The sequence below is a fragment of the Pseudophryne corroboree genome, chromosome 10 (assembly GCF_028390025.1).
Source record: "Pseudophryne corroboree isolate aPseCor3 chromosome 10, aPseCor3.hap2, whole genome shotgun sequence".
Classification (NCBI taxonomy): domain Eukaryota; kingdom Metazoa; phylum Chordata; class Amphibia; order Anura; family Myobatrachidae; genus Pseudophryne; species Pseudophryne corroboree.
In genome coordinates this window covers 252,889,520-252,902,517 of record NC_086453.1, presented here as the reverse complement: position 1 = coordinate 252,902,517, position 12,998 = coordinate 252,889,520, and the positions used below count along the sequence as shown (strand labels likewise).

At 42.0% G+C, this 12,998-nt stretch overlaps 1 pseudogene; it reads right to left on the bottom strand.

The window, feature by feature from the left end:
* Positions 1-441: 441 nt before the first annotated feature.
* On the bottom strand, positions 442-560 carry LOC134968366 (5S ribosomal RNA; annotated as a pseudogene).
* Positions 561-12,998: the final 12,438 nt, after the last annotated feature.

Genomic DNA, 12,998 nt, shown 5'->3' with positions numbered 1-12,998 from the left:
CTATCTGTGTAAAATCCTTCTCTTGAAGTTGACGGCTCCTCGGGCACAGATTCTAGACTGAGTCTTGTAGGAGGGGCATAGAGGTTGGAGCTAGTCCACACTCTCAAACTCTTAAAGTGCCAGTGGCTCCTAGTGGACCCATCTATACCCCATGGTACTAATGTGGGCCCCAGCATCCTCTACGGACTACGCGAAAAGGATTTACTGGTAGGTAATTAAAATCCTATATTTGGTCAGACAATAAAACAGTATTTAGAGAAACCTAGTTACCAGTGCTGAGTAATGCCATATGAGTATTCTGCATTACTCAGTTTTTAGACCAATTGTTACCATACAGTAGTGTAAAGTGGCTAGAAGTTGTCAACTTAGGTAGAAGGAAGATAAGTGGTAATTCTGCTTTTAGTAATTAATTAGAATACCGTGATGGTATTGATTCATAAGGTTCTACAACAATTAGTATTCCTTAGAGGTCTCCCTTCTAAGTACTAAGCCAGCCCACCATTGTTTAGCTTCCAAGATCGGACGAGATTGGGCATATGCAGTGAGGTATGGTAGTAGAAGAGATGAACTGGATGATGAACCACTAATGAGAGTGCACCTAGGAGAAAAACACAAGAGTCTTTCTCTTTATCCATTTCATAATATACTCACCTCTGACTCAGGGCGCACCACCAAGTAGATCTATATAGGGACTGCCGTACGGCTCCATTATACTGTCCGATTTGGTTTTCAAGCGATTATCTAGATAACCTGACTGGTGCAGGATCACCACTTCTCCTTGCTAATATTTAGTCATTCCAGATGTAGGTTTTATCAGTTACAGGGAAAACTAATCCAGGATCATGGGAGTCATAGCTATCCCACTTAAGGGACAGATGCAAATTCTGCTTTGTATTGTATATTCAGGATCTTTGTAAATGAAGAATGATTGACACACTTTCAAAATCAAACCCATAATTAATAAGTTATTAGTAAGACTTCAGGGTTTTCCGGTTGTCGGGATCCCAAGGCCAGGATCCCGACGCCGGAATCCCGACAGCGGACATTGCTGGCAGCCAGAAATCCAGCACAACAGGACTATTCCCACTCGTAGGTGCCCACGACACCAATAGAGTGGGAATAGAACTTGTGGCGAGCGCAGCGAGTCACCGAGCCAACAAGGGAACTCTTTGCGCTCTCCGCGCTGCTGGCACACTGGTCGCTGGGATGCCGCTGACGATATTTTGTCGGCCAGCATCCCAGCCACCAGTGAATCATGCTGAACCCCATTTCAGGTGCTATGAAATAATATACTGTTGTAGCTGGTTTTGTGTGATTTATTGATGTTCATAATGTCAACAATCATACGGTCAAATCCATTATATGGACAGTCACTTTATGTCGACATACTACATGTCAACATATTCATTATGCTGACATGTGCAATATACAGTGTTGCAAGTAGAAAAAAAGTCTTAGTGGTAATGTGTGCACGCGACGAAGGCACGAACACCAAAAAATGGGTGTGCGCACATGCTACATGGGGCATGGCCAATGAAATTGGGGGCATGATACAAATATGACCCCAATAGTGCAGTGCCAGATACACATATGTCCCAATAGTGCCAGATACAAATATGCCAACAAAGTGCCAGATACACATATGCCCACACAGTGCCAGATATGCCCCTACAGTGCCAGATACACATATGCCCCCACAGTGCCAGATATGCCCGCACAGTGCCAAATACAGATGCCCCCACAGTGCCAGATATGCCCCCAGCAGTGCAACTCATCATTGTTGCTGCTGCTGTCTGGGTCCAGCTGTGCAGTGTGACTGTCGGGGAGAGGAGAGAACAGCACGTGCCTCTCCTGCCCCTCTTCTGCCCTCAATCTGGTCTCCACTCTCCTCTTCTCCTGTGTCAGCATGGCGTCCTGTATCTTAGATCTGGCGCCGGTCTGTGAGCCAATCAGAGCTCGTGGTCAATCGGTGGTGACTCCTGATTGGCTGACAGTCTGCGAGCTCTGATTGGCTCATGAACCGGTGTTTGAGTGTAATACATGCTGACGCTGGACTCAGGAAGAGGAGAGACTGCTGGTCACCGGAGTCCAGACTGACTGGGCAGGCAGTAGAGGGGCAGGAGAGGAGAGGCGCATGCTGCGCTCTCCTCTCTCCAACACGGTGTCTGCAAGGTGGTGGCCTGGCGGTACTGCGTACCGGCTGGGAATTTCTTACCGATACACAGTACCGCCCCATACCACCACACTTGCAGCACTGGCAATACAGCAATGAATTTAATAGCAATGCCCTGTAAACCCAAGTAAGTTCCTGTTATAGCAATGCGCTACAAGTCCAAGTCTGGTCCTGTTGTAGCAAAGCACTACAAATCCAATGGTGGGATGTAATGCTGCCCGAGTCCGAGTCCGGCAGCTGTGCGGAATGCCTGCAGAACTCAGATGTTTTTTTAAAGAGGCAATCACTTACAAGGCAAAACCATGCCATGTAAGGGGTGGGGCTCGGATGACCGGCGGCATCCCAAAACTCCCACAACAACCCACCGCCCCGGCGGCATCCTGGCTGTTAGATGGCAAGGGTTGGGGCGAGCGCAACAAAGAACCTTGCGGGCTCAGGTTTGGTGGCTCGCTGCGCTTGCCACAGGTTATATTCCCACTCTATGGGTGTCATTGACACCCATGAGTGGGAATAGTCCCTTTTACGCAGCTCTTTTTCTGTCCTCCACTGCTGTACTCTCTGGTCCTCCGTTTCCTTCTTGACTCATGTCACTGTCCTCATGGCTCTGCCACTGTCTACCTGCTTGGTAACATAGTGTTCTGGACTATTCCATGGCCACTGGAGCTCTTTTCTAAAGACTGACTTCCATAACTGTAAAAATTATCTTTCTAGGCAAACATATAGCCAGTTTGTGCAGAAATCTATAAAAGGCATTTTTTGGAGGACTGGATTGCCCTGCAACTGGAAAGTTATGCAGTACACTGGCCGCCATATATATCACAATGAATATAGGTTACTGGACATGAGTGTGAGGTACTTGGCCAAAGAGGTCAACCCAGAATAAATATATTCTAATACATTATTATTAAGACTTTCTTTCATAGTGGAGTGTCTCTAATGCTTAACCTTAATGTTCTATTTATATAAATATTATAAGATTATAATAATATATTACACAAACACTCCCTACAACATTTAGGTGGCTGCCTGCCATCCATTGTTATACCAGATGGTGCTCATGGCTCTGCCGCTGTCTACCTGCTTGATAATGTAGTGTTCTGGACTATTCCATGGCCACTGGAGCTCTTTTCTAAAGACTGACTTCCATAACTGTAAAAATTCTCTTTCTAGGCAAACATACAGCCAGTTTGTGCATAAATCTATAAAAGGCATTTTTTGGGGGACTGGATTGCCCTGAACTAGTATTATATATATATATATATATATATATATATATATATAGAAAGACTCCTCCTAGGATTTTTTTCGCCTCTTTGCCCTTTCTGGATGAACTCAATATACCCTTCCACCAGTTATAAGAACCCAGTTCTTTCATATGGTGTCTTTAGAAGAGGCACCAAATAGTGGTCCTATTTAGGGTCTCAGAAGTTCCATGGAGGCGTAATGATAATCCATACAATGCCATGACTACACTTCTATCTTTTAAAGTCTGAGTTAAAATATAGCAAGCGCAGAAAGATATCACAATGAATATAGGATACTGGACAGGAGTGTGAGGTACTTGGCCAAAGAGGTCAACCCAGAATAAATATATTCTAATACATTATTATTAAGACTTTCTTTCACAGTGGAGTGTCTCTAATGCTTAACTTCAATGTTCTATTTATATAAATATTATAAGATTATAATAATACATTACACAAACACTCCCTACAACATTTAGGTGGCTGCCTGCCATCCATTATTATACCAGATGGTGCTTCATGTGCGATTAATCTATAAAAGTGGGTAAAACTGTAATGAGTGTATACTAGTGTACTATTTAGATTTAAAATATAATGGGACTGATTCTGAGTTGAATGCAAAGTGGCTGTAGTTGTGAGCAGCTGCGGGTGCTAGGTTTTATAATGTGAGGATCCATGCGTCTGCAACTGGAAAGTTATGCAGTACACTGGCCGCCATATATATCACAATGAATATAGGTTACTGGACAGGAGTGTGAGGTACTTGGCCAAAGAGGTCAACCCAGAATAAATGTATTCTAATACATTATTTAGACTTTCTTTCACAGTGGAGTGTCTCTAATGCTTAACCTTAATGTTCTATTTATAAAAAATATTATAAGATTATAATAATACATTACACAAACACTCCCTACAACATTTAGGTGGCTGCCTGCCATCCATTATTATACCAGATGGTGCTTCATGTGCGATTAATCTGTAAAAGTGGGTAAAACTGTAATGAGTGTATACTAGTGTACTATTTAGATTTAAAATATAATGGGACTGATACTGAGTTGAATGCAAAGTGGCTGTTGTTGTGAGCAGCTGCGGGTGCTAGGTTTTAAAATATGAGGATCCATGCATCTGCAACTGGAAAGTTATGCAGTACACTGGCCGCCATAACTGTCATCATTAGTATAAGCACTTGCACCCGTCCCAGGCTAGGCACAAGAGATCTGTCAGAACTAGGTGTCTCTTGCTCATAAACACGAATCACAATGAGCTTTTGATACACACTTATGACAGTCTGATGACACTCGCTCAAGTCAGAGTAGTTCCGTGCCCTTGTATTGTTGCCACCCATTTCCTACCCTGAAACAGCCAAATTCACAGGAAGACAGATCTGGCCAAGATCTGTTCAATGGGATGAACATACGGTACACAAAATGCATACTGTACATTCGAATCTGTGGGTGCGCTGTATTCAAAAGCTAGCCATATGCGTCCATGCACAGAGACCCATCTGAATCAGCCAGTGAAAGTGCTCCAAGGTGTAAAAAGATCACGCTTTATGTGTTTAATATGTTTCCAGAGACCTACATTAGCTATTCTTCACTCTTTCTGTTTTCCTGAGGGAAAAATAGTAATGTACATTCTAGTGATTTCCTAAAGTCTCCAAAGGGAAATGTACAGATGTGTCCACTTCCAGCTTGGCCTGCAATGCGTTAGCATCACAGGCTGCATGGCATAACATGAGGTAGCGGGGAGCGTGTGTTACTCATACAGTAGCTGAGGGAGCCGGAAGAGGTAGTGGGGAACTAAGCTCCCACTACCAATAATATTGCATGGGGGAGTCATGGGGGAGTCGGGATGAAGGTACTGCAGCAGCGGTGGTGGGGAGTAATTCTCCCACTACCAATAACTACAAGGGGAGAAGCCGCTGTACCCATAGGTTTGAATGGGGAACCGGAGGATGCGGAAGGCTGTGCTGTGCCGTGTTGCATATACATTGTGGCAGCATCATTGTATGCTGCCTCTTGCAGCAACAATGTATATGGACACATCTGTATTAGAAAAACTAAAAAGAAAAAGGGAAATAATAGAGCAATGTTTTTAGCAGTATGGTGATTCAATGGATTACATGCACACAAGGGTGTAGAGAGCTGTGGCAGGCCCAGGTACATTTTGTTTGTTTGTTTTATGACCACGCCCCCTTTTGCAAATTAATGTTAAAAAAAAGTATTTGGGCGGCGCTGTCATGCCCCTCAGCCTGGGTCAAATCTAAAAAGGGAGTGATCGGTATTCAAATATAAATATATATATATACAGTATATATATATATATATATATACATATATATATATTAGAGATGAGCGGGTTCGGTTCCTCGAGATCCAAACCCCCCGAACTTCACCTATTTTACACGGTTCCGAGGCAGCCTCGGATCTTCCCACCTTGCTCGGTTAACCCGAACGCGCCCGAATGTCATCATCCCACTGTCGGATTCTCACGAGATTCGTAGTCTATATAAAGAGCCGCGCGTCGCTGCCATTTTCACTTGTGCATTGGAGATTGCACGGAGAAGACGTGGCTGCGTTCTCTCCCTGAAAAGCTCCGTAATCTGTGCTCAGTGTGCTGCAAATATCTGTGCTCAGTGTGCTACAAATATCTACGTTCTCTGCCTGAAAAGCTTCATATCTGTGCTCAGTGTGCTGCAAATATCTGTGCTCAGTGTGCTTCATTTTGGTGACCAACAGTATATAGTTGTACAGTACATGATTAGGCCATTGCTGTAGTATCTTGCAGCTCAGTGTCACTGCAAGTATCCATTCCATATCTGTGCTACATTTTTGTGAGCAGTATATATAGTATTGCAGTGCAGCATTTTGGTGACCAACAGTATATAGTTGTACAGTACAGTAGGCCATTGCTGTATCTTGTAGCTCTGTGTCACTGCAAGTATTCATTCCATATCTGTGCTGCATTTTGTGAGCAGTATATATAGTATTATAATTATTACAGTGCAGCATTTTGGTGACCAACAGTATATAGTTGTACAGTACATTAGGCCATTGCTGTAGTATCTTGCAGCTCTGTGTCACTGCAAGTATCCATTCCATATCTGTGCTACATTATTGTGAGCAGTATACGGTAGGACAGTGCAGCATTTTGGTGACCAGCAGTATACATATATAGTACAGTACAGTAGGCCATTGCTGTATCTTGCAGCTCTGTGTCACTTCTAGTATCCTGATCAGTGCTCAATATCTGCTGCATTGTTGTGACCAGTATGTATACTGTACTGTGCGACGTGTGTTATACACCTGGTGATTATACATCCTGTAATCTGTACTGAGCGATGTGTGAGATACACCTGGGGATTATACACCCTATATACTGTACTGTGTGGTGTGTGAGATACACCTGGGGATTATACACCCTATATTATTATTATTATTATTATTATTATTATTATTATCCTGTATTTATATGGCACCACAAGGGTTCTAGAGCGACCAATTACAGAGTACATAAATAATCAAATAGGAAAACAGCAACTTACAGTTGATGACAGTATAGGACAAGTACCGGGTTAAATATACATAGTTACATCAGCAGATGACACTGGAATAAGTATCAGGTGGCAGAAGACTGCTGGATGTGGTACAGTTGAAGATTAATAAAGTAAGACAAAGGATAAGCACATGAGGAAGAGGGCCCTGCTCGTGAGAGTTTACAATCTAAAGGGGAGGGGTAGACAGACATGGGTGACTCAGATGAGGTACATAGAGAACGTGGAACAGAGGGTTAGGATGAGATTTGGCTGGGTTTGGTGAAGAAGTGGACCCCCAGAAGGCACAAGTCAATACTTAACATTGCAACATTTTACTGGGCTATGCAGGAGAAAATTAAAAATAGGGGGGGGGAAGAAAAGAAAAAAAAAGAATCGATAACTTCTACCGCTTTCAAAAAGGTCAATGGAAGCTGAAATAATGGACAACTACCTCATGGAAGCCAGATACAGTATACCAAACAGTACTTAGCAGAGTTAGGAATGAGTGCTTATGAAATACAGTAACATTTTGTCATAATATTTCAGAAACTGCATGGCTGGTCTCTTGCACTCTTTTGCTCTAATACACCAACTGCTTTAGGATTTATATTCAAAAACATTATGTCTCCATAATCTCAAAAACGTCAGTCTTCTTGGAAAGTGGTTTGTTCCTTTGTAAGGGAAAGAGAACAAACATTCTCAAACAACAGTTTCTCAATTTCTTTTTCCTCTGGGAAGGGTTTGTGGATTCGCAGGAATATCTGAGCATTTCTGTAATCAGAAATCAGCGACTTTCTACAAATGTTTACGAATAATTCCAGTGATTTTGTCATTTTCTTCCAGTGATTTGGACCAATAATACCATTGATTAGAACGAATAATTCCAGTGATTTTGTCATTTTCTTCCAGTGATTTGGACCAATAATACCATTGATTAGAACGAATAATTCCAGTGATTTTGTCATTTTCTTCCAGTGATTTGAACCAATAATACCATTGATTAGAATGAATAATTCCAGTGATTTTGTCATTTTCTTCCAGTGATTTGGACCAATAATAGCATTGATTAGAACGAATAATTCCAGTGATTTTGTCATTTTCTTCCAGTGATTTGGACCAATAATACCATTGATTAGAACAAATAATTCCTGTGATATTGAGGTGTTTGTGTCGCTTAGCTTAGCCGTCCAGCGACCACAGTGCACCTCTTTTTCTCTTTTCTTTGCCTCATGTGCTGTTTGGGGCCAATTTTTTTAATCCAAAACACACCCGAATCCGACAAAAAAATTTCAGGGAGGTTTTGTCAAAACGCGTCCGAATCCAAAACACAGCCGCGGAACCGAATCCAAAACCAAAACACAAAACCTGAACAATTTCCGGTGCACATCACTACTTCTGATAAATAAAAATGTTTCCTTTAACAAAATATCTTTTGTATTAATTAATACAAAATATCTTCTGTACTAATACATTGCAGTGAGGCATAACCATAGCCAGATTAAGGGGGGGAATGCAGGGCATACTGTACCCCAGGCTCCCCTTTGTCAGGGCCCCCCCCGGCCAAAGCACACTGACATCACTAGCTTTTCCTCTTATGCAACAGCAAAACTAGGCAGCCAGAATGAGAGCAGGACAGTATGCTGTGCAGGCAGAGACACAGGAGTATAAGTTTTCATGAGCTACCGACTAGAGTAGAGATAGGAGGGTGGAGAGAGCTGTAAGTGACACAGTGATCCCAGCTTATCCTCCTCCCTGCCTGGGAGTCTGGGTACTGTGTAACCTGCTATCTAATGAGGGTCTACACAGAGACACACACAGTCCTCATGCGTCCTGTCCCAGTGTGCAAGTTAGCATAGAGGATACTGCTATTCTTGCATGTGACAAGATAAATTATAGATTTTCTATGTGCATTTTAAGGTTGTTTAAGTTGCCTTCATTGCACTACAATTAGGTAGAGCTATAAACAGTACCCAACATTATTAAACTATTAGTTTAAATCTAATATACACCATTGGTTTAAATTTAATATACACAATCCAAACAACCCAACATGACCCATTCCAGGAGGGACAAAATGCTATCTACCTGGTCTTCCCTCTTAAATTACAGTATGCTTGCAATCACCTGTGTTGAAACACTTTCTTATCAATTAAATAGTTTAAAGGCCCATATAGACGGGCCGATGCGGGGAGAGATGTGTGCTGAGCGAACCGCTCAGCACACATCTCTCCCGCCGCTCAGCACAGCGCGATCTGTGCTGAGCATGCGGGGGGAGATGGGGGGGCCGCTCCCTTCACCCAGCGGGTGAAGTGAGCGACCCGCTAGATTGGCCTGCACGGCAGGCCAATCTAGCAGCAGTGATAGCGATGCGCGGGGCTGCACATCGCTATCGCTGTAAGGGGTACACACAGAGCGATCAGGCTTATATTCTAAGTAATCTAGTGAGATTGCTTAGAATATCGCTCTGTGAGTACCCCCCTTTACACAGGTGACACCAGTCTTATATGCACGATCTATTATACACCCCTGCTCCACCAGGGCCTTCCTGTCTTAAGTGCCCCGGGCACCCCCAAGGCTTAATCCGGCCCTGGGCATTACACAAACACATGTACATCTGCCTAGATGTCCTTCATATATTGTGTTTCTAAATTGAACTGAAATTCTATCACAGTGCTGTCTAATTTTATGTTTCATGTAACTATAATGGAATAAACAAGTCCCCTATAAATACTGTAGCTTCTCTATAAGAAATTAGACTGCATGGGTCATTTAATGAGACTGACTCTGCGTTCTGTGGTCATCTGCAGACCCTGGCATACACTGTTGGGGTGTAGACAGTCGGGGTGGACTGGGGAGGAGGATGGGTTGAGCAGGACTGAGCAGCTAAAGCTAATGCCTGATTTCCCGTTTCTAGGCCCGCCCCTGTGGAGTAACATAATTTAGCAGTGTGGAACATCTTCTCTGGCAGGCATACTATTCAATCCAGGACTTTTACAACTGTACTCCATATAACCCCTGAGGACATTCCTGATTTGACTGTTCTGTAGATTTTTGTGGATTCCTAGAAATAAACTATGGTGATAATGATTGATGATCTCTACATGAGTATCTGTTTCACCTTCATTCATAAAGGATATAAAAAAATTGCATGTAACAGCGCCTTTTCTGTTATTCTTCAATGGAAACTTAGGTAAAACAGACCACATCATCAATCACACCAGACCATGCTGATCTATCAAGCCCCAAATCTTTTTTTTTTTTAATAGACAATTCTCCATTTGACTACCAAAGGATGTGTTTGCCAGTGAAAACGCTTAACTAATCTATATCTATTTATGCACATATGTTATCATATCTGAGAGACAACTATGAATTTGATGCCAGAGGTACTGTACTGTGTCTGTGTAAAAAAGCTGGTGGTGCTTAGACCACCCAACCAGATTCTAGCAAACTTTTACCAGTACATTTTTGTAACTAAAAACAAACATCTGAAATCTACACGGATGACTGTGAAACAGTTTTAGGTGCTCTCCATTAAATTGACCTTTACTCAAATTATGCCCTCTGGAAAAAAACTCTACTCCTTCAACTCATGACAATTTAAATAGATTGACACCTGTAAAATGTTAGAGGAAAAACATTTGTCTGATGAAACCACCCCATTAATAGGCAGAGAAACGCGTCAGTCCAACCTCGCATTCTACCATAATTTCTCACAGTGAGTCAGTTATGCCTTGCCCCATGTACCAGAAAACAGCTTCCTCAATAGGATTTTTTATTAGGTGAGATCCCATGACTGCTCTCACAGGCAGTGCTGAAAGTAGGGTGATACAGGGTGGTACAGAGAACCATTAAGAAATATGGTGGTGGTACTCAGTACCACCAGCCCACCACTGGGGCATAATTTATAAGGGGCATTTTTGTGTGTGGGACTTAAAATGGTGTCAGTGGCATAACTGTGCGTGGCATAATATGTAATAGGCATTACGTTGTGTGGCATTATGTGTAATGGGCATTACGGTGTGTGGCAGAATGTGTAATGGGCATTACCGTGTGTGGCATAATGTGTAATGGGCATTACGGTGTGTGGCATAATGTGTAATGGGAGTTATGGTGTCTGGCATTATGTATAATGGGCACTCCAGTGTGTGGCATAATGTGTAATAAACATTACGGAGTGTGCATAATGTGTAATAAGCATTACAGTGTTTGGCATAATGTGCAAGGGGCATTATGGTGTGTGGCATAATGTGCCCATGTCCCTATTGGCATGTAGCCACGTCCCTAGTTTCACGTGACCACGCCCATTTTTACTATCAGTACCACTAAGAAAAAATTTCTACTGGTACCACTGGTCACAGGTAATTTCTGGCAGTTGAGGGAAACAATACTGCCACTTTAGATTAAGCAACTCCTATCTAAGGACTTAGTTGATGGACTGCTCCCACGAGTATGCTTTGGCAGTAATATGATTATACGACCACCATGTGGGAGTTCATTCCAAGTCCATACTGGGACATTTAATACATCACCAGGTGATTGCGCACTTGAATGAAGCTGCTTACTAACCATTGCTCCGGTACCAACGCTTTAATGGCCAATGTATTCTAACAACTGCTAACACTAACTATTGCTTCAAAACTTGTATCTACTCTACATCAAACTTCTCTGCATGCATGTGAATATTTATTGTGGTCACAAAGCTAATTGGAGTTTCCTTGGAGGTAATCTTTTACAATTTAAGTTTATTTTTAACAATTTTTTATGCATATTGGGGGTCATTCCGAGTTGATCGCATGCTGCCGATTTTCGCTGCGCTGCGATCAGGTCTCTACTGCACATGCGTATGCACTGCAATGCGCACGCACTTCGTACGGGTACAATGTGAATCATTTCTGAGCTATGGCTTTAACGAAGAATCCATACGCACAGCCGATCGCAAGAAGATTGACAGAAAGAGGGCTTTTATGGGTGTCAACTGACCGATTTCTGGGAGTGGTAGGGAAAATGCAGGCGTGTCTGGGCGGGTGTGTGACGTAAATTCCGGCACCAAAAAGACTAAAGTGATCGCAAGGGCTGAGTAAGTTCAGACCTACTCTGAAACTGCACAAAATGTTTTTGCAGAGCTCGGCTGCACAGGTGTTCGCACACTTGCAAAGCGAAAATACACTCCACCGCGTCGACAATGCATTTGCATGGCTGCAAAAAGTAGCTAGCGAGCGATCAACTCGGAATGACCCCCATTGTCTGTTAAGAAATTGACGGTATGTCTGAGATAACTATAATAATTTGTATGAATAAGTTTCGTATTATATTAATTATTGGTCTTATTGATCAGATAAACACTGGACAGCACATCTATTTCTTCTTCAGATAATATACAGATAGGATACAATGGGTACTGGAGCAATGGAAAGTTGTGATAGTATGGGACCGGACAAGCAAATAAATGTAGCCCATGCCTGTCACTGAGAAATAAATAGTAGTAAAAACAACTTTACTTTTTCCATGAAGACTGACATAAAAAACAGAAGCGTAAACAGAAGAAAAATATAATAAAAAGACACAAAATAACTTAGGCTTACATTTATAATGCATAAACTCTTGCTTTCAAGTGTAATTCCCAAGAATGTAGTTGTGTCAAAAACAAATTCTTTCATGAATCTCACAATAAATTATTTAAAACATGTCTGTTTCCTACACACATTGTAGTCGGGATGCTTCTAATTTATGCATACCTGTTTCTACTCAAAACAAACAGCGTTTGCATATTCTTTTCATTTATAATAGATTTGGGATATGAATATGAAAAAGTAGATTACAGTATTCTGTAACCCTTGCATGATGTTTAAGTACATACAAATGCAACTAAAATTACAGGCCAAATGTAATAGAGTGAAAGTTTAAAAAAGTGAGAGATTTGATAAGGTTTTGCATTTTTTTTTTAAAGTGGCAATCATTTACACGGCAAGATCAACCTGGTTTAGCAGTGTAAATGATTGCCACTTTAAAAAAAACGGAAAAACCTTCCCAAATATCTCACTTT